We start from the raw sequence: 21,219 nt of genomic DNA, 5'->3' as shown, positions 1-21,219 counted from the left end.
ACCTGATATAGATCCAAACTGAATCAGGGGACTTGTACAGCCCTAATTGCTTAAATAGGATTAAAAAGCCCAATTAAGCATATTGTCAGTGGCAAGGGGGTGGCAAACAAGTGAGATTCTTAGGCTGTGTCTCCTCCTCCGCCCCCTCTCTTTGTGACTCACTTCAGTGGTACCTCTGGTTACGTACTTAAATAATTCTGGAGGTCTGTTCTTAACCTGACACTGTTCTTAACCTGAAGCACCACTTTAGCTAATGGGGCCTCCTGCTGCCACCCCACAATTTCTGTTCTCATCCTGAAGCAAAATTCTTAACCCGAGGTACTATTTCTGGGTTAGCGGAGTGTGCAACCTGAAGCGTATGTAACCTGAAGTGTATGTAACCCGAGGTACCACTGTACAGGTTTAATCAGGGTTTAGAAATATGATTAAACACAGGGTCACCCGGCTGCTCTGGAGTACTCTGAGTGGACCTGACCCAGGACAATCTGGGGATGTCTTGACCTGCTCTGGGCCAAGCCCAGATTGGTTCAGGATCTGGGATTTGTCCCAAGACAGGGCACAGCCCTAGTGTTTTGTTTCACTCTGCATCTCAAAATCAAATTCTTTTCAGAAAAAGTATATGTTTAGATTCTGTACTAAAGAGGATATCTCCTGCACATTCTGAAATAATATGCAGCTGATGCAGCAAAAGGGCCTGAACAGGGCACCATGCTGTTGTGACAAGGAGGCTGGCCTAGAATCCAGTGTATCACAGATTGGATAAGTCCCACCATCTTCCCACTTTAGAAGGCCAGCTTAGTTGAGAGCTGGGGAGATGGTCATCTCCACTCATTCGATACATGCACATGCCCAGCTATGGAGGGGGAGGGGGGTTGGTTTCCTCGGTCACTCACTGAACCAAAAAATGAATCTAAAGTACATTGGCGAAGGTAACACAGGTAAATAGGACAAACCAAGGGTGGCATCAGGACCAAGCAAGCAGGTATAGTTTTGCTAAAACAAATAGTTTCAAAATAAAATAAGGAGCAGCAGGCTATCAAGGCTGGCTCAGAACAGAGCTCCCAATTGCCCTATTTTTAGAGTTGCAAAGTAGAACGAATCACTTAGGGCGGAAGAAACTTTGCTGAATATGAATTGAGGCTGACTTTGTACCACAGTCCTGTAGAGTCCTGACATTTCCCATAGGAGGCTTTATCAGGGAGTTTTCACACTAATATAGGGTTCCTTTTTCTTCTGGTTGGGAGAAGCCCATAATCCACATTTATGTATATCCCACATAAATTGCCAAATAGCTTCACTGCACACGCATGGAATGTCCTGGCTTATATGCAAGTGGTGTAGGCAACACAAAGGAAGTAGCCCTGTAGATATTAAAAAACCCTGTTTTGCATCCCAGAGGTACCTGGATGCTAAAATAGCAGCACTGGAATCCCTCCTCCCATTCATGGCTTGTTGGCTCCTCCTTGTTTCCTATGGAGGTCAGACAACCCTTTCTCCCAACTACAGGAACATAGGAAGCTGCTTAGACCACTGGTCCATCTAGCACAGTTTTGTCTATACTGGCTGGCAGTGTCTGTCCAGGGTTTCAGACAGGGCATTCCCAGTTCTACCTGGAGATGGCAGGGATTGAACCTGGGACTTTTTGTATGCAAAACAGATGCTCTACCACTCAGTTGTGGCTCTTCCCCCACTAAAGCTCCACTCGGGGAGGGGGAAGGTTGTGACCATCCAGATGTTGCCAGACTACAGTTCCCATCATCTCTGATTATTATCCATACTGGCTGGGACTGGTGGGTGGGAGTTGGAGTCCCAGCAGATCTGAAGGGTCATAGGGTTCTGAGATAGAAATTCAGTTTTAATCATTTATTTCTCCCCCTCCACACACATTCAAAACCTGACACTAATGCAGAATGGCCTGTACATATCAAGAACACATATTTACTAAGTGTCTCTTCAAATTCCTCTCTTGTATTTCTTATCTTGGGGGGGGGGGGAGAGAGAACAAAATGGTTTCAGATCGAATTCTCATGGGCTTCAATAGTTCTTCACCCAAATATGATATCTGGTCCATTACTTTATCTTCATTAATATGGCAGTATTCATTCAGAAGTAAATTAATCTTTTTTTTTAATGTTACTGCACTGTTAAAATCTCCTGAAGGTGATAACATTCTCCCAAGGACACCAAGGTTACTAAATATTGATCTTTTCTGCTTCTGCCTGTATCAATATAATCATTAGTGACAAAAGCATTACTCATATTTTACTCCAGTACTAGTACATCTTGCACGAGAACTTTCCCAATTTATCAGTTTTAAAAATAGAAATAACAAAGATAACAAAAAAAAGAAAGAGACTTATTCACACCTATTACAACACTGCCCAGAAATGGGAAGTAAAAATCCTAGAATGTGGAACTATGTATGCAGTGACACCGTGACATGTGAAACACAAATATTTTCTAGTGAAAGATCAATGCACAGTGTGGTAGAATAGGCCAAATGTTACCTCAGGGATAGGGCCAAATGGAGTCTTCCAAGTATCTCAATATGGCCCCCAAAACTCTGTCTATATCACAGCCCCTCTCCAAAGGTCAAACCTGTCACTGAGTGACTTTGACTGAACTGTGTCCTTGAACACTGATAATGCCTTTTGCTTACCTTGAGGGCGGTAGCTTACTGTACAAAGGCAAAATCCCATTTATTGCTCTCCCTGCTTTTATCTGTGGTCCCACTCACTACTGGCATGTGGCCCTCAGACATCTGCCCAAAAGGCAATGCGGCCCTTGGCCTGAAAAATCTTACCCACCTTTGTGTTAGACTGAGAAGTCCTCGTTCAAATCCTCAACTAGTCTTGAAGATCACAAGAGGGTGTTGGGCAAAGTCACAACCTACCTCTTATCAAACATCCCATACAGGTTTGTTTTGTGCATTAAAAATGGGCTGAGAGAAACAATAGACATTTTAGAGGATAGGCTAATATTTCAAACTCATCTCCAAATACTGGAAAGGGGAACAGAGGGCAATGGGAAGAAATTTAAGAAGGACAATATAAAGTGTTGCCTAGCAAAAATCTAAAAGCACAGGTATATGATATGGGCTAGCTGCCTTAGCAACTGTACTTCTGGGAAAGAGTTGGGAGTAATACAAGTTAAGAAATGCATGGCTCTTGCCACTTTAGGATTAGTAGCTGAACCCTCCTTGTTACTCTTCCAAAATCCACAGCTGGGTTTTAATACTACTACTACTATTACTAATATTAATTTGTACCCAATTTTTCTGCCTCAAAACAGGCAGAAAACAGGCTTATGGGTGACAAATAGCAACAAAGCTATCCTCCCAGCAACACCCATCTTTTGCTTCTCCCTCACCTAGTATTGCATCTATATGTCCCCTGAATGTCAGAGAAGAGCCTCTTTCCAAGTTTACCAAATAGCAACACTTTAGATTTAATAAGATTAATATAGTTCTCAAGGGCATTCAAAGAACTTTACATCCATTTCTGTTCAGCAGCTAGTTTTTGGAGGGCTATTTCATAAGTGAGGTAAATGATTGAGGGTGAAGGCCTTCGCACACATAAACACACACGGCCTACTTCAGTACCTGTCACTTCTCTTGTTTTTACAGTTCTTCAGCAAACCATTTCCCTCCATCTAGGTCCCACCCTGTGGGAACTGGTTATAACGCTGAGAGACACTAGTGGGAGGCTCATGCAAAGCATAAAAAGGCCTAAGACTGATTCTTGAAATCCCACCAACCTCTTTCTGGTCCTCTGCATTTGCCCGTGATATGTATGTGCCCAGTGGTGTACATCATACTGATATACTGTTGTGGTAGTGTCTGAAGCAGGACCAGCTTTAATGTGTGAAGCAATTCTTGTCTCTGACAGACCCTTGAAAACAATTGTTTCAACATTCAATGCAAATGCCTGCTTTGTCATGAAAAATGAAAACAACATTTTCAAAGCTGAAAGAACAACATATTCCTTCTGGGGGAGGCCAGCAGCAACCGAATCAAGACCAGTCACAGATGCATTTCCAAACTGTTGTTCATCCTCCCTTGTGAAACATATTTCCCCCTATGTTGTCATTCTCCTTTTCTAGGCTAATCTTCGCTGTTGCTCCCTTCTCTATGAAGAAAGAGAGGCTGCACGCTCACCATACATTTAAAGCATATTTTCCTCACCCCTACCCTATATGAATCCTGGGAGCTGTAGTTTGTTAAGGGTGCTGGGAATTTTAGTTCTGAGAGGGATAAACAAAGACTATGTTTGCTGCCAAGCAATGGCTGTTTCCACCTGCCTTGCCTAGGAGCATTCATAAGGGAGCTGTTCTGGAAGACCTGTGAGGGGAGACCGACTGTGTTTGCTGTCAGAGGATGGTTGCCTTGCCTCACCCTCCCGTCCTCACAGCAGCTGATTCCAGAACTCTGAGGAGGCTTTCCCACCTTTTAGGTTGAAGCATAAATGGTGGGGAAGGGGAGAGTCCTATGCACTATTGCCACCTGCTTTGTGGCTATTTTTGGATATGAAGTTATTGGACTATTTTTTCTTGACCTACTATGCTCACTGAAATGTTGATGTATTTAAAATTAATTGCTAATAGCTGCCGCCAATGCTTTCTAATGGGTACTCCTGGCAGCTGAAACCCTCAGGCATAGGCAAACTCGGCCCTCCAGATGTTTTGGGACTACAACTCACATCGTCCCTAGCTAACAGGACCAGTGGTCAGGGATGATGGGAGTTGTAGTCCTAAAACATCTGGAGGGCTGAGTTTGCCTATGCCTGCTATAGGTAGACATAGCAGCCCAACTCCCCAATGCATTACAATGTGTAGACCAGGAAAATGAAAGTCCCAAAGTGCTTGAATGAGTCAACCTAGTGTGCAAAACGCCCTATGATTTCCTGTGGGTAGACCAAATGGCAGAAAAGCTCCAGTGCTTTTTTTTATAGGACTCTGGACACCAGGTCTACTGTTCCATGCTGTGGTGGGGTTGAAGAAGTGGTGTTGAGGCATCATTGCTGGCTTTCCTTCCCCTAAATACAAGTGACAACCCTATACCTCTCAGAAATTGAAGGCTGATTCATACATGCAGGAAATTACTTAATATATCAGTGCTTCAATATGGCACATTTGATGACTCACTTAGCTGAATGCGTGAAAAGTAATGTGTCTGAGGTGATGCGAGATCTGTGGCATTAGATCAGTGTCAACTCATTCACACATGCAAATTATCACTTGGTGTCGCAGTTGTTAAGTAAAGGACATTCATGTGCATAACCAACTCTTTGTTGATACCTGTTCTACACATCTACCTCCTTATTATAGGAATAATGAACCTGCGATCAGGGCTGTCTTAAGCATTTGCGGCGTTGGGGTGCAAAGACCTGCCCAGTGCCCCCCAGGTTGCCCACTCCCAGGCGCGCAGGAAGGTGGAGCCGACCAGCCACCTCAACGTCTCGCTGGCTCAGTCGCCCCCCAAACTTGCAGCGCAGAGCCACGCGCAGCAGAAGAACCCACTGCAGCGCTCCAACCGATGGGCGGGCTCTTCCCCTGACTCAACTTTTGGGCCCTGGACTCTCGGCCTGGAGCCCCTGAGAGCCTGGTGCCTGGGTGCCCTGCACCCCTAGTGCCTATGGGTAAGACGGCCCTGCCTGTGATTTTTCTGGATATTGCTCAACCAAAACTCCCATATTTCCCTGTCATCTGTCATGCTAGCTGTAGCTCATGGGAATAGAAATCTAACGACGTTTGGAGGGCCGCAGGCTTCCCCTCTTGCTTTAGTAAATGGTCATGAACAGACTTTTTAGATCCAATTTGAATATAACATTCTTTGTAAGCTGAATGATATTTCTTCCCATATTGCTAAGTTGGATCACCTTCAATCATCCCCTTAGGTCACTGGTCAACATTTTCGTAAAGGATAGGAGGTTGCAGCAAATTATTCAACAGCAATGAGAACAGCATTAAAGCACCCAGAACATCAGGAAGCAACGAAAGCATTTGCTCTCCATTGATGTGTATGTGCCCAGGTGCCACAGCTACTGGTGGTGCTACTTGCTGTTCTTTACCCTACATTTTAAAATAAAACTCTATATAAGATTCTCCAGATCTGCAGGGAACAAGCAGGGAGGAGCAAGGAAGAGTTTTTTTAACATGAATTTGCATCCCCAGATAAATAATGCAAAAAGTGATGTTTGGAAAGGAGAGTTCATATGCATGCATAATCTCCAATTACAGCTGGCAGCAAATTGTAATGCAGATAGTTCAATTGAGCTATTTTAAGAGAAGCGGAAAGCGAGGCTCTTGCTTGTTAGCGAAGTATACCATTGCCTCTTTTATATCACCTTCTGATTAGAGGAACAAATTATTAAAAAAAACCTCATCCTCTGCTGACCTTTGTGAGGATTCTCACAAAGATCCTAGACACTTGTAGCTCATAGGTCCAGGAGGGGAGAACTTCTTCTGACTGAAGGGAAAGAGGAAAGCAGCCAGACATAGTGATTGGTATTGAGATCAATGTTCTCAAGGGCACATATCAGGTCTTGGGGGGCTCCCTCTCCCTCTCCCTCTCCCTCTCCCTCCCTCCTTCCCTCCCTCCCTCCCTCCCTCCCCCCCCCCTCTCTCTCTCTCTCTCTCTCTCCCTCCCTCCCTCCCTCCCTCCCTCTCCCTCCCATTTTTAGTTTTCTTGGGTATCTCAAATTACAAAATCCAGCAACATACACTTTTTTGCTCCCCATTTCCTCTTTCTTTGAATTCATTGTTGTCTGCTTTCTTTTCCATCCTTCCCTCTGTCAAACATACTGCTGTATTCATTCATTCATTCATTTCCTTAGGTATGCAGCATTATTATTATTCTTCCCCACCTTTTCTACTGACAGGACTTGGCAATTTACAGATAAAAACAAGAATGGCTAAAAACAGAAAAATCAATCACTAAAATACAATTAAACATTGATAGATTTAATATACCGTATTTTGCTGTGTATAAGTCTAGGTTTTCCCCCTAAAAAATAATGTCCAAAATTAGGGGTCGTCTTATACACAGAGAGTGCTGAGGGTGGATTTTCTTAAATCTGAGTCCCCCCAAATAGGGGGTGTTTTATAGGCAGAAAAATACAGTATATATATAAAATCTATTTTAAAACACTTGGTAGTGTGGGACGAGGGGTGGTTGAAGATTCTGCTGCTTGCTCAGAAACAGCTGGAACCTTTGCAAATGTTCCAGCTGACCTCATGTTAATAGAGTATTCTGAGCATTCAGTGTGACTATTTTCACAATTTCCACAAGCTGAAAGGCACTTCCAAACCACCACCTCCACCTTCCCTATGACCCCCAAATTGACTTTTGGAGCTGAGGAAGGCAGTAGTGGATGCTCTCAGGGCCGAGCCATGATAAAAGGTTTTGACAATGGTCTACAATAAGTGTAAAAAGAATATTATTTCAGATGTACACCAACTCTTGTATCAGTTACAACCAGTCAAAAATCAAAATGCCACCGATATCATGGAGCTAAGGCAGAAAGTCAGAAATTTGAGTTTGCAGGCACTAAAACAATATGCTCAGAGACAAAATTACACTCAAACTGATTGACAAAGGGCTAAAAAGGCAGATGACTTTATAGACCAGTAGATTGCTAGACATTTACAGACCTTCTAAAGTCAAAGGGGCATAAATTGAGATGATGGCTCAGTCACACACAAACCAGTTTGTGCATCAGACATCCTAGGGTACAGAGGATAGCGCTCACATGGCCATGAGCAACACAGTTGTATAAAGAGCCATTTCTCAGACTCTGACAAGTTGCCTCTGCCTAGAGCTTGTCCAGCTGTTTGAATTACATGCAGTATTCCACATGGGAAATTAAATCACTTCTGTGCACAGGATACCAGGTGCAGACAAAGCCAAAAATCCCCAGCTAAAGTAGAAATATGAAGCGCTCTCTTTACTACTGCAATGTCATTGTATGTTCAAAATGCTCTCTTCATTGAGCTATGGTATTTGTATATCCTGAAACTAGGGCTGAAGTCATAATTTCACTGGATTTCACGTAGATACAATAGCCTATTTTTCAATTGTATCATGCAGAAGAGAATCCAAAAGACAAGATGTACTACTAGAGCAGATACATTCAAACTGAAGGCTATTCTTCAGTTTTCATAAACCCAACACCTACCATGCCATTTTTAAACAAAGGTGTCTTTAAAACAAGGTGAGTTCAGAAGACCTGCTGAGTCCACTTGCTTAAGGGAAATGGTCTCAAACACAAAGGCAATACATACTGAAGCATGGTGTAGACAAGCCCATATTCAGGCTGAGAGAGCTCCGAGATTTTCTCTGTAAGAATCTGGGGTGCTGGCAGTTCCCCCAGAAAATTGATGGAGCAGAGAGAATTTCGGACATGTGCAAAAGTTAAGCTGCATTTCACCTTTGCTTAACTTGCATACATGTTTAAATAAAGCACATATTACAAAACACTTGTAAACCTCCAGTTATCTAATTTCAAAGGAAAGAGAAGCCGAGTACATGTTGCTTCCCTGGAATTATCATTGTTTGGCGAACAGGACACATGTGAGTTTGCTCTCTGTGACTGAGTGTACCGTGCAGATAGAAGTGCCAAGGAGCAGATCTCACCACCGCCTGACTCCCCGCAGTGCATAGAAACAGAGGTAAATATGTGTTTGCTGTTACATAACATATGCGACAACCTTCACCTCCTTTGGAGATTGTTATAAAGCTTCCTCAGTTGCTAGATCAGAACATGACAGATGAAGAACACTGGCGATGGAAATGCATGAACTGAAATAAGTAGCAGCCAATGAAATGGGTTATGTGTGGGAGTTCCATTTCCCACGGCTCAACACTTGTAGAGAGCTGGAGATTCCCCATCCCTTTCTTAGATGTAATGAAAATGTTAATTTTTAATTATTAGAATGTTTATAAACTGCCAGCTCATTAAAAAAAAAATCAAGGTGATGGACAATAAACTTCATTGAAACATCTTAAATTTATGAGATCATAAAATACAGAATAACCAACATTGCATCAAATTAATTCTCTAAAATTGCTTGGTGAAACAAAAAACCTTTTCAGCAAGCAATGACGTAACAGAATGGAGGAGCCTGTCTGATTTCAAAAGCAACAGCGCCCCAAATTACCGGTTGCCACTAAGCCAAAAACCTTCATTTGTGCAGAAACTAAATAGCCATGAAACATCTAGGCAGGTGTTAAACCATTGGACGATTTCACTCAGTACTGTCTGCACTCATTGGCAGTTCTTCTCCAGGCTATCAGGAAGGCGTCTTTCCCAGCCCTACTTGGGCGATGCCAGGGACTGAACTTGAAAACTTCTGCATGCAAAACAAGTGCTCTACCATAGATCAGCTCCTGGCCTGCTCTTTGTGCACCTAAATATCTCCTTGTTTTTAATCAGGATGCTGTTTGGATAATAATTTTCCCAGATGGTGCTTGTTTATTCAGGGGTTGAATTTAACGTCGTGCTATTAAGAATGTTCCATCAGCACAAGCATTTATGCTTGCCAGACAGAACAATCTCCCTCTCCTCCCCCAACATGTTGTTCTGAGGGTTATACTGACCACCCTTGGGCATTCTAAGCATGAGAGGAGGAGGAAGAGGAGGAGGAGGAAGAGGAGGAGGAGGAAGAGGAGGAGGGAATCCTATTGCACAAGTGGGACTTGTGCTGGCTTCTGCTAGCACTACTGTTTAGTCAAATCCAGCCCTCTATCTCTGCAGCTAGGTGGCCTTTATTAAGAAACAGCATGATTAGGAATGCCAACTCTCAGGATTTCACTAGCTGCATTTATAGCACAGAGCAGTCATTGCAAATCAATGCTAGCTTACTATACACACCTGGTTCCTTTGTACAGGAACTGGTATCCATTTGCTATGAATGGTAATAATTGGTTCATATACTGTGCACAATAATAGTTCACAATATGAATTTGGGTCTTTTTTGCTCTGAAACCATTGAGTCAAATCAGAGCAAAGTATTGATTTTGCTCTGATTTGACCCAATGGTTTCAGATGTCTGATGGCAACAGTAGGCATCTCGCAACTCACAGGCCAAACCTGGCCTAAGAACGATTCCCGGCTTTTGCCACAACAGAGAGGAAAACATGTGAGAAACAACACAGGATGCAGTATGTACAGGTTTCCCATAGGCGCTTTCTCACTCCTAGGACGAGCAAAATGCTATTCTGTTTCCTTGTTGCTCATATTTCAGTTTTATAATGAGTAGCACTGTTGTTTTTCTAATTGATAGTATTTTTAAAAATTAATATTTGTATGTTTTATGATTTTTGAAAGCCCATCTCATAACCTTTGAACATTTCAGGTTCGCAATACAGCAGAATCAATACAGACTCTTCCAATTGCCCTGCACACAGCACCAACTCTGAGTAGCTTTATGCTTGTAAGCTTTATGGGATTATAAACCCTGTGTGTAAAAGCCTTGCCCTCTTCACCAAAAAGATTATAAGCAAGTAGCAATCAGCCTCCTAGTTCTCTTTTCTTCTGTTTCTTGTTGCCGATGCCGTGCACTGACATTAAGGCAATCAATAGAATAGTTCACTTCAGTGAACACAGTTATTTCAGTCACAGAGCTGTTCACATTGATGTTACCCAGCTGGGAGATATAACAAAGAAGCAAGCTTAGACATAGACAAAGCTTGCTCTGGAGGATAAGAGATCGTCTACTTGCTCCCACAGAAACTAATAGACATGATTATGTAATGTTGAAAAGTAGAATCTATTGCGCTCCATGAAGTATCTTGCAGTGCCCTTGGGAACGAACATTCAGATGAGAAACTGTGTGTGAATGAATGTACAATCAACTGGAGATAATGTTTAGATTTTCTCCCTGAATTCTCTGCTTATGAAAGTAAACACCTAATCTTTCATGTGCTGACTCCGTGATGCAGCCAATGGGATGAAACACTCATCATGAGCTCTAGCAATGTGTGAAAATTTAGTCACATGTGGTCTGCAAATAGTGGTACTTAGCTCACAATAGGCACTGTTCACAACTGAAGATCACTATCACACTAGGAAGAGATGTTGTTCTTCAAACACCCCCAGTCAAGTTTTAGAGTTGCAATAAAAAGGGATTCAGAAACAAAATTGGCTGGTTTAGGGATCAAGAATTCTCCACTATTTAAAATGAATAAGGAACACTCAGGAAGGTGTAATGCTGCAGGAAATGAGGGTAGCGAACAAATAGTACAAACTAGAATCACAAAAAACAACACAAGCCTACATCTCAAAGCATGGATAATCAAAAACACTGTGGTCCAGATCAGTGCTTTATTTCTAAAATACAGTAAATATAAATGTTTAGGGGTACTCTCATTTTCCTACTCATATTGAAACACTGTCCCTCAATGAGGCCAAACTTAGATTCACAAAATGTTTAGGGGTACGCGTACCCCTGCGTCTGTCAAAAAGAAAGCACTGGTCCAGATAACAATGTATCTACCCCCACCTATAATTGATGAAAGAGAATCTGGAGAAGTAGCTTCATGCTTTGCATTGTAGTTTGGTCATAAGGTACCAAAACAGAAATCAGAAGATAGTCTTCATAGATATTTCTTGAATATAGAAACATTCATTTACACCCAGTAGACCGCAGGAACCCTTTGGATTCAACTAACTGGTCCCACTGGTGAAAACTCAATGACACACACACACACACACACACACACCCCACCGCCGCCTTGCCCTCCCAAATTGGTTCTGGAACAGCACAGAAGGGTGGGGGTGGAAGAGGGGAGATCATTTTGTCATGCAAACAGAAATGTTTGCACTGATAGAATATTTGTAACACCATGACACTGAATTCCTCCCTGAATGTCTACAGTTCATTATTATACTACCCCAGACATCTTATGAAGTCTGTGTCCATTACTCAACATAGAGAAAAAGCTGCCTACCTTTGTAGTATGAGATCCACAAATATTCTAACTGCTAAGAGAAGTATCAAATATGTTTACAGCAAACTTCTACTAAAACCCCCCCACAAAAGTAATTTTTGGAGGGAAACTTCTCACAGGGCCAAGAGCGGCAGGGGGAAGCAGGGCCAAATAGGGAAAGCTGATTGCTGTGAAGCTGTAAGGTAGATAGCAGAGTAAGGCAGGGCAAGGATGGAAGGTTACAAAGGCTGAAGGAAAGAAATCCAGGAAGGCAGTTGCTTCAGGGACCTGAAGGGCCTGTTCACAAACAGTGAGACCTTTGGAGAAAGAGGGTGGAGGAAGCGTGATGGTATGAGGGGTTAATGAGAAAGGGAGACAAACAGAAGTCCATACAACGTGGACAGACAGATGATGTGCTTCTGGCAAAAAGGGACTGACGGGATGAGAAAGTTTTACAGGTTAGAGAACAGTAGTAAAGGAAGCCAAATGACCAAGAGGTTTAAGAAAGAAGCGATGTAGAGCTGAACATCACAAATTGACTTCAACTAGACAGTCAAATGTTGGCTTCAAGTGTCTAGTTTCTATTACTACAGTGGTACCTCGGGTTAAGTACTTAATTCGTTCCAGAGGTCCGTTCTTAACCTGAAACTGTTCTTAACCTGAAGCACCATTTTAGCTAATGGGGCCTCCTGCTGCTGCCACGCCAATTTCTGTTCTTATCCTGAAGCAAAGTTCTTAACCTGAAGCACTATTTCTGGGTTAGTGGAGTGTGTAACCTGAAGCATATGTAACCTGAAGTGCATGTAACCCGAGGTACCACTGTATATGATTCTACACAAAAAAATCCCAAGGCTGGTTTTACAAATAAGAAAAGAAAGAATATAGTATGTGAGACAGTTGCAAATAAATCTAAAAAGGATATCACTATATATATATATATGCAACAAGGTCTGGACTAAAATTAGAAACATCTAAAAAGATAACAAGCAGGATTGACATTTTCAATTTAGTGTGTGAGTCATGGTTTGTGTGCCGAGTCCTCGTTGTTATTCAGGTGATACTGCTGAGACTGTGTAATAAATTAAAAGAAACAGCTTGTCACATCAGCAATAGTTGCTTTCAAATTTATTCATTTATTTATTTATTGAGGAGGGGGTGAGTGGCTGCCAGTGCTCATGCAGTATGGGAAATTTATACACGTTTACATAGTTCCACAGTTCCTAAAATGACATGGTTTAGTTTTGTTCCATATAGTTATTTACTGCAGAATCCTATGGAAATAACATCCAAAATAGCCTGATGCTGAGCAGGCTGAGTATGGTGTTGCCAAAAAACCTTTGCCTATGAACTCTATGCAACCACCCATATGAATGCAGCAGGAGATCCTTTGCTCTACTGGTCTGACACTGATGCACAAGGATGGGCATGAGATACAAGTCTTTTAAGCATGACACTGATGGAGCTCTGACATGGGCAAGAGCTCTTTGGTGAAGATGATTTTAGCCGGCATCACATTTTAAGACAGGCACTTACAAAGTTCCCACCAGCACATGCGATGCCACCTTTAACTTAACGTCTATTTTGGAGTTAAAACAACAACCAGGTCAACAATGTCTTTGTAATTTCTGATTGTGGGGTTTATAATTGTTTACTTTGTATTGTGGGTTTTTATTGATCCCTTTTATGGTTGTAAGCTGTCCTAAGAATATTTATATAGGCAGCATAATAAATGTCACATAATAAAATACATAAAAATGCATGTTGCAGCTAACCATACTCAAGACACCCCCAACAGGAATGAAACTTGTGTGCCCTGCCCCCAGATGGTGCTGGACTCTAAGTCCCATCATCCTTGACCATTGGCTATGCTGGGCATAACAAGACAATGATGGTTTTTGTGTTTGTTTAAAATTTTGCATAAATGCAAAATCAATGCATAGAAATTCATTACTAGCCTCTTTTGCTTGGTATCATAGAATCATAGAGTTGGAAGAGACCACAAGGGCCATCGAGTCCAACCCCCTGCCGGGCAGGAAACACCATCAGAGCACTCCTGACATATGGTTGAAAAGCCTCTGCTTAAAGACCTCCAAAGAAGGAGACTCCACCACACTCCTTGGCAGCAAATTCCACTATTTAGGAGCACAACCAAGAAAGGGAGTGCATGAAATTTTGATGATGCTTTTGATTATGGAGTGAGTAGAATTTATGCAGTCCTTCAAATGGTTCCAGTTTTTCTTTACCACTGATCCAGACAACAAAATTAATGTGTTGCCACTAGCTCAGTGGTTTGTAGTATGCACTTTCAGGAAGTCTTGTTCAAATTGATATGAACAACTGGCGGTAGCCATCCCCTATTATTTTAGTTATTGAAAGTAGCATTATTTCAAGTAAGACCGAGTGATGCGATAGCCTCCGCAAGAGGTTCATTAGAAAACCTGCTCTTTGGAAATGCAACCTTCCCCAACCTAGAGCCCTCCAGACTTTGTTCAGCTATAATGTCCTCCATCCCTCTCTATAGTCTTTGCTGGCTGGAGCTGATGGACACTGTAGTTCAAAATATCTGGAAGGCACCAGGTTGGGGGTGTCTGCTTTCAAGGCCAGATGCAAACACATAAAGCAATTCAAGCTATACTCAGGTAATGATGAGTCATCTAAGCCTAGGTCATGAGGATGCTGGTCCATGGGGTCACGGGGTCTAGGGCTGCTTGCATGAGCCCTAAAATGAAATTCAATTTTGTGGTAGAGATGTCTGCAATGAAACAGCCCCAGGATTAAGGGTGGGGCGGATCCAGCTTTCACTTTATGTTCACACAGGGTTTCTGATTTCATGTAAAGACAAAACAGCATAAAAAATGAATGAATGCTGCGGTTTGCCATGGAAATCTCCTTCCGCTTGCTTCTACCTTTCTCCAGGAAATTCTCTTCCTGATTCTATACTCTGCTCTTTCCATTTTCAGCAGTGACTCCGGTTAGCTCTCAAGAGTGTATTTTCTCTCCTCCTTTGTTGCCATGGGGACACATGTCTGCTTTGCTTGCAATTTTAATTTATTGTCTGTTTAGTTTTGTTGCATTCTGTGGTTTGAGAGCATTTCCTAACATACACTGCCATTACAGCTCTTTTGCAAGTGGAGTTCCCACCCCCTCCCACTCTGGATCTGCTGATCTTGACTTCCCACCCTGCTCAACAGCAAAGGCATCACTTTCTTGTTTTTCCTTTGAGACAAGTTGTACCAGTCATTTTTCAAGGAAAGAAAGGCAAGCAAGCAACTATAAACTTTTTGAATAGAGGGCACAAAAAAATGAGGGATGCAATAAAAAGATGAAGAAAGGAAGGGGGTTGCATGTTTTTTTATGGCCCTTGAGAAACCTTGTGTCCCTATATATGTAACCATTAGTAGTATCATAGCTTGTATAATGTACAGTGCAATCCAACACATCTTTACTCAGAAGTAAGTCTTATTGAGTTTACTGGATTAGCTCCTGCCCACCTAGCAGTTCGAAAGCACGCCAAAGTGCAAGTAGATAAATAGGTACCGCTCCGGCAGGAAGGTAAATGACGTTTCCGTGTGCTGCTCTGGTTTGCCAGAAGCGGCTTAGTCATGATGGCCACATGACCTGGAAGCTGTACGCCGGCTCCCTCGGCCAATAGAGCGAGATGAGCGCCGCAACCCCAGAGTCGTCTGCGACTGGACCTAGTGGTCAGGGGTCCCTTTACCTTTAAGTATATATAGGATTACAGCTGCAGTTGCACACAGTGGAAAACAATATACTGGTAAATGTGATCATGTGTTGAGTAGCAACCTGGTTAAAAATGGTCCAAACTCCCAATGTGCTAAGAAAGAAATAAGAATGCTGAAGGGGAACTCTCGTTTGTACCTCCTCATTTAGCCACCCCCAACAAGAAGTATTGTGATGATATGTATATATATGTGTGTATAAGAGGTGAATTGAAACTATAGCTTTCAAAAACAGCAAGATGGGTTGTATCCAAATACTCAGAACAGTCCCATTGAAATCGATAGGGCAGAAGTTAGTCATGACTTGAATCTAACCCAGTATAAACATTCCATGTGTGGGTAGGGGTGTAGGTTTTGGTAGCATCTTCTAGTCATTGCATCTAATGCACACAGAGCCTCTATGAGTTTAGAAGGCGCCTGTTTGAAACATATGCCTTCCAACTTGTGGAGGATGAAGACAATTACCAGAGTGAGCATGTTCATCCTTGAAGTCTCCTTCATGTGATTACATGACATCAGAATACCTGAGCAGAATACCTGAGCTTACAACCCAAAGTAATCAACCCTTACCCTTTCCAGGCTTCTATATACTGCCTACTGTATGCAGTTATTCTATAATACTTTTTTCCCAGGGCAAGTCTCTGAGGTTAGGTCTTTTTCTGCAACTAGAAGATGGGCATTATTTGATCTTTTTGTCATTTGCTGGGCTTTTGGACTTGTAGCTGATGAATACTCAACTTATGAAGCTTACAAGAAAAGCAGTTGCCCAGATAATTGCAAACTGAGTCTGACATTTAGATATGTGTCATGCCACCCATTGGATTGTGACTCTGTACAACAAAACACCCCCCTACTCCTGTCCATAGCATATAGTGATCTGAAGACCAGTGCTCCGAACCCCAGGATGTGATTTACATGGGAGCTGACACTGATTAGCCTTAAGAGTGTCATTTTCTCCCTGGCAACAAATCACCAGGACTTTGGTTTGAGTTCTCAGTTGCATTTGCAGCCTCCTGCCCTGACATGCCCAGTCACATGAGGAGTGCCAGGCATCACCTTCTATAGTTTCTAAACACTTCTGGCTAGTTGCAGACATATGAGCATGTGAAATTTCAATTTATAAAGGAGCCAATAGCTTTTCTCAGGCCTGGGTTTCAAAAGCTCTTTCCCAAACAACACAATGGACCCAAATGCCTCTCGTTTTATAACTTACTCAACACAGCTGCCCCAATCTGGGAAGAGAGATAAACATACACAAGCAGGCTACCACATACAGAACCAATGATGAGGAGGATGTGCACTCAGATTACATGGTGTGGCGTTCGCACAGAGTCCAGGTCGTTCCCCGGACTATTGACCCTGCACCACCACGGCTTATCTCTTCCACTGCCACCAACCAGGTTTCCCCCGGTAGTATATTCAGACTCAGTCAGGATGTAACAAAGATTCCAGTTTATTGTGAACGCAAACAAGTTTTAAATACTTTGGAACACTGTAATCCGATTCACTCTCTCTGTCTCCCCTCTGTCTCTAACTCACTCGGACTCCTATGCCTCCCACCCACAAGAAACCAACCGAACTAACTGCCAAAACCCCTGTGTTGAGCCTTAAACACAGTTAGGCTCCACCCCTGGGCTTTCTTATTGGTCAGCCTATTAACCCTTTCTCTCTCCTCCCCCAGTACAACATCTCCATAATGAGTGGGCAAACACCACACATGGCAATGCTCATCTGGGGTGCACTGAAATGGTTAGCTGTGATCTTTCCAGAGATCTATCTATATTTCTTAAATGCATCTAACTGCATGAGCCAGAGCTAGGTCAAGGATATTGTGTAGATGGGCTCCATCTGATCCCATTTGGATTACTGTAACATGCTCTGTGTGGGGCTGCCTCTTACCTTTATCTTTTAACCGCCTTGAATCCCATTAGGGAAAGAGGTGGGGTATCAGTCAATCAAACAGATCTGTTTTCCTTCCTCAGGTTCTATTTAGGTTGCAATCCTATATCCATTTACTTGGGAGTAAGGCCCATTGAACTGACTGAGACATGCACAGATTTGCATTTTTAACAATCCAAAACTAGTGAGCTATCATGCTGTCAAGTACTGTAGAGGAAGACTGGGAGACACACATGTACTCATTGTAGTTCACTGAAATTACAGGTTCAAATATGGCTTGCAAGTTTTCAGTGGTACCTTGGGTTACATACGCTTCAGGTTACAGACTCCGTTAACCCAGAAATATTACCTCGGGTTAAGAACTTTGCTTCAGGATGAGAACAGAAATCGCGCTCCGGTGGTGCGGTGGCAGCGGGAGGCCCTATTAGCTAAAGTGGTGCTTCAGGTTAAGAACAGTTTCAGGTTAAGTATGGACCTCCGGAACGAATTAAGTACTTAACCCGAGGTACCACTGTACTAAACATTTTCCCTGCCTCTTGCCTAACTGGCTTATGCCACTGTTTTAAAGTTAGTAGACTTTGTATGCCCTCTTGAGCAATGCAGAGAAGCACATATAGCAGTTTTACATACATAAATATAGCACTACAGAAAATAATTAGTTACTGCACAACTGTACTTAGAATGAGAATAGAGCAACCTTCCAAATTAGGTTTAAATTAGATCTAGTTTATAATGTGGGAAACTTCAGAAATATAATTAGAACTAAGGCTATGTTGACATTGCTCTTGCTATTTTGATCACCGCTCTTGATTTTTAAATATACCGTCTCCTTCTCATTTAAAAAAACAGCTTTATTTGACTCATTTTTTTAAAGGATAGCTCATTCGGTAGAGCATGAGACTCTTAATCTCAGGATTGTGGGTTCAAGCCCCACGTTAGGCAAAAGATTCCTGCATTGCAGGCAGTTGGACCATATGACCCTATTGGTTTCTTCCAGCTCTACAGCTCTATAATTATATGATTCTATATATCACAGAATAATGGATTTGTAGAGTTGGAAGGAACCCAAAGGGTCATTTAGTCCAATCCTTAATTCCATCAGATTTTAATGAGGGTGAAGTGCTACAGGAAGTATGGCACAAACATTAAGAAAAGCATGTTGTCATCCCAATCTTCCCCATCTGTTAAAGAAAAGTATAAGTAAAACAAAACCCCCACAACTAATTTATTTTACAAAACAGATACTCAGTGTGTCCAGTGGAGCCCACTCACACAAACAGTGATAGTCGTAGTAAAGAATCAAACAACAAGGCTGTTCAGGAAAGCTGGGCCCTGAGCATCCCTACTGCATAGGTGTGTTCTTCAGGGAAACAGCTTTGGCCACACATAGAACAGATGTACCAGCTCCTAGGTCTACCAGAAAATGTGTCTGGATTGCCATGATGACAACAGGAGGGATGAGAAAGCAATATGATCAGGTCTAAGAGCTAGCAGCTCCATTAACACACAAATTTACAATCCCATTATTTTTTTGCCTGGACACACAGATGGATGGGAGCCCTTGGCCAGAGTAATACTTTGAAACTGTGAAAGTGCTATCCCTGTGCCCATGCTAATGACTCTCACATTTAGTGGTTGGAGGAACACAAGGGATGTGACTACAGCTATGAAATGTTTCTTAATTTGGACACAACTTGCTATTAGTGTGGAAGGAAAAACCCTACCCTCTCCAATAACAGCGGCATGTGAGCAAAGGTGCAGACAAACAGCCACAAATTCACTCTTTAAAATGTTGGCCCCAAGACAGCTGAGTCTCACAAACACCTCTCTACCTCACACTGGTCTTTGTCCCACCTTTTCATTACCCATGGTGGTGTAGTGCACCTTTCAAACAAAACATCAAATAGATCCTTATTCGCTTTTCAAATCTGTTTCACAAACATTATTCACTAATGTGACGATATATACAAAATGCCAGAGTTCTTAAAAAAAACAAAACACCCAAATTCACAAATGAGAAAAGGAGAGTTGTTGCTAGGTTTTGCTTTTTGAGGCACCTCAAACAACAGACGGATCATGGCAAAAATCTTTGTGGACTGGAGCCGACTTTTTCAGATGCATCTGACGCAGCGGGCTCCAGTCCACAAAGATTTGTGCCATAATAAATCTGTTGAGCTCCGAAGTGCCACAAACCTCTTTGTTAGTTCTGCTGCCGCAGACTAACATGGCTACCCCTCTGGTTTTGTTTTGTTTTTGAAGACTGTAACCAAGGTAACCGAGTTTCATTCAGTTGCCAAGGCAACTGGAGGAGTAATATTGTTTGCAGTAAAGTCAGACAAACCTACTCATGTTCTGTTGATTTGAGAAGGTGTCTTAGAAATTGTTCAACTATTTTTAGCCACCTAAATCCATAAATCACAAGAGCAATTTGCAGCCTATTAAAATTGCCAATATGCCGCATGATTTGTATGCATGAATTATTCATGTTACTTTCATTTTTGGCAAAATTGGCATGAATTCGAATTCCTTGACTTTACCCTTCTCTTGCCAAAAATATTTTTTTAAAGAAAAAATCTTGTTCTTGGATTAATACAGGTTAGCATCAGAACCTGACTCTTAAAAGAAAATATATATATATATATATATATATGAAAAGAGAGTACAGTGCCAAATTCACCTGTATACTTTCGCAGAGACTTGCATTCATACATACTTTTCTATTATGGCAAAGAAGGTTTCGCAAAACATGTGTTAATGAATTAAATCAATACGAACTGGAGTGAGCTCCCTCTCAGACAATCAATACGTGCTCAATGATCTACAACAGGCAGGCTGGTAAACTGGTCAAAATAAATTTACAATTGATTTTGTGTTTTAAAACTTAATTAGTACATTTATAGCTGGACTGAATATGATTGGCCACAACATGCAAACAAGCCCTTTCTCTCACTCCCCTTGTTTGTGGTCAATAGAGCCAACACACAGAGACCATGAAGTGTGCCAGCAGTCTATACACCCATTGCTGCGATCACAACTGTGTTGACGTCACAACATGGTGGAATCCGGGGAACAAAACTCTCACTGGATCTATCAGGAATCGCATAACAATGGGGACATTCAGTGAAGCTGAATGCTGGAAGAGACAAAACAAAACACTTCTTCCCAAAACGCACAGCCCAACCCCCACAAAAGGTAATTGGGGTTGTCTGGCTTGGATGGCTTTAAAAGATGAGGCAAATTCATAGAGGATGAGGCTGTCATGACAGTTATATTCTACCTCCTCTGAACGCCAGTTGGTGGAAATTGCAGGGGGGGGGGCAGACTGCTGTTGCAGGCCCAGGAGCAGGGAAGCCACAGCTGGTGGGGCCCATGTTATGGGAAGATACAATAAACACACAGGACTAACAGCTTGGGTTGAAATATGCCATGTTATTAATTACGGTTGTAAGTAGGTTTGGGCGCAGGCACTGGGTGTGTATCCTAAATGAACCAACCAGGCTGATTGATTATTTTGCAGGGTCGATGCTGGGTTAAGGTTCTCTCTATGACATGCATTAAATAGGACCATCGTTTTTGAGGGGATGCTATGGCCCATCAGCTCCCAACTAGGCATCCAGACAGAAGCACCTCCCCCTGGACTCCTTTAAAAGGGTA

At 42.3% G+C, this 21,219-nt stretch overlaps 1 protein-coding gene across 5 annotated transcripts in view; it reads right to left on the bottom strand.

Moving 5' to 3' along the window:
- KCNC1 (potassium voltage-gated channel subfamily C member 1) overlaps positions 1-21,219 on the bottom strand; it is a 125,403-nt gene that overhangs the window by 18,761 nt on the left and 85,423 nt on the right. The window lies entirely within an intron of this gene.

The sequence above is a fragment of the Podarcis melisellensis genome, assembly GCF_964234715.1.
Source record: "Podarcis melisellensis genome assembly, chromosome: 1".
Lineage (NCBI taxonomy): Eukaryota > Metazoa > Chordata > Lepidosauria > Squamata > Lacertidae > Podarcis > Podarcis melisellensis.
The sequence above is the reverse complement of the archived record's forward strand: the minus strand, read 5'-3'. Positions and strand labels throughout refer to the sequence as shown.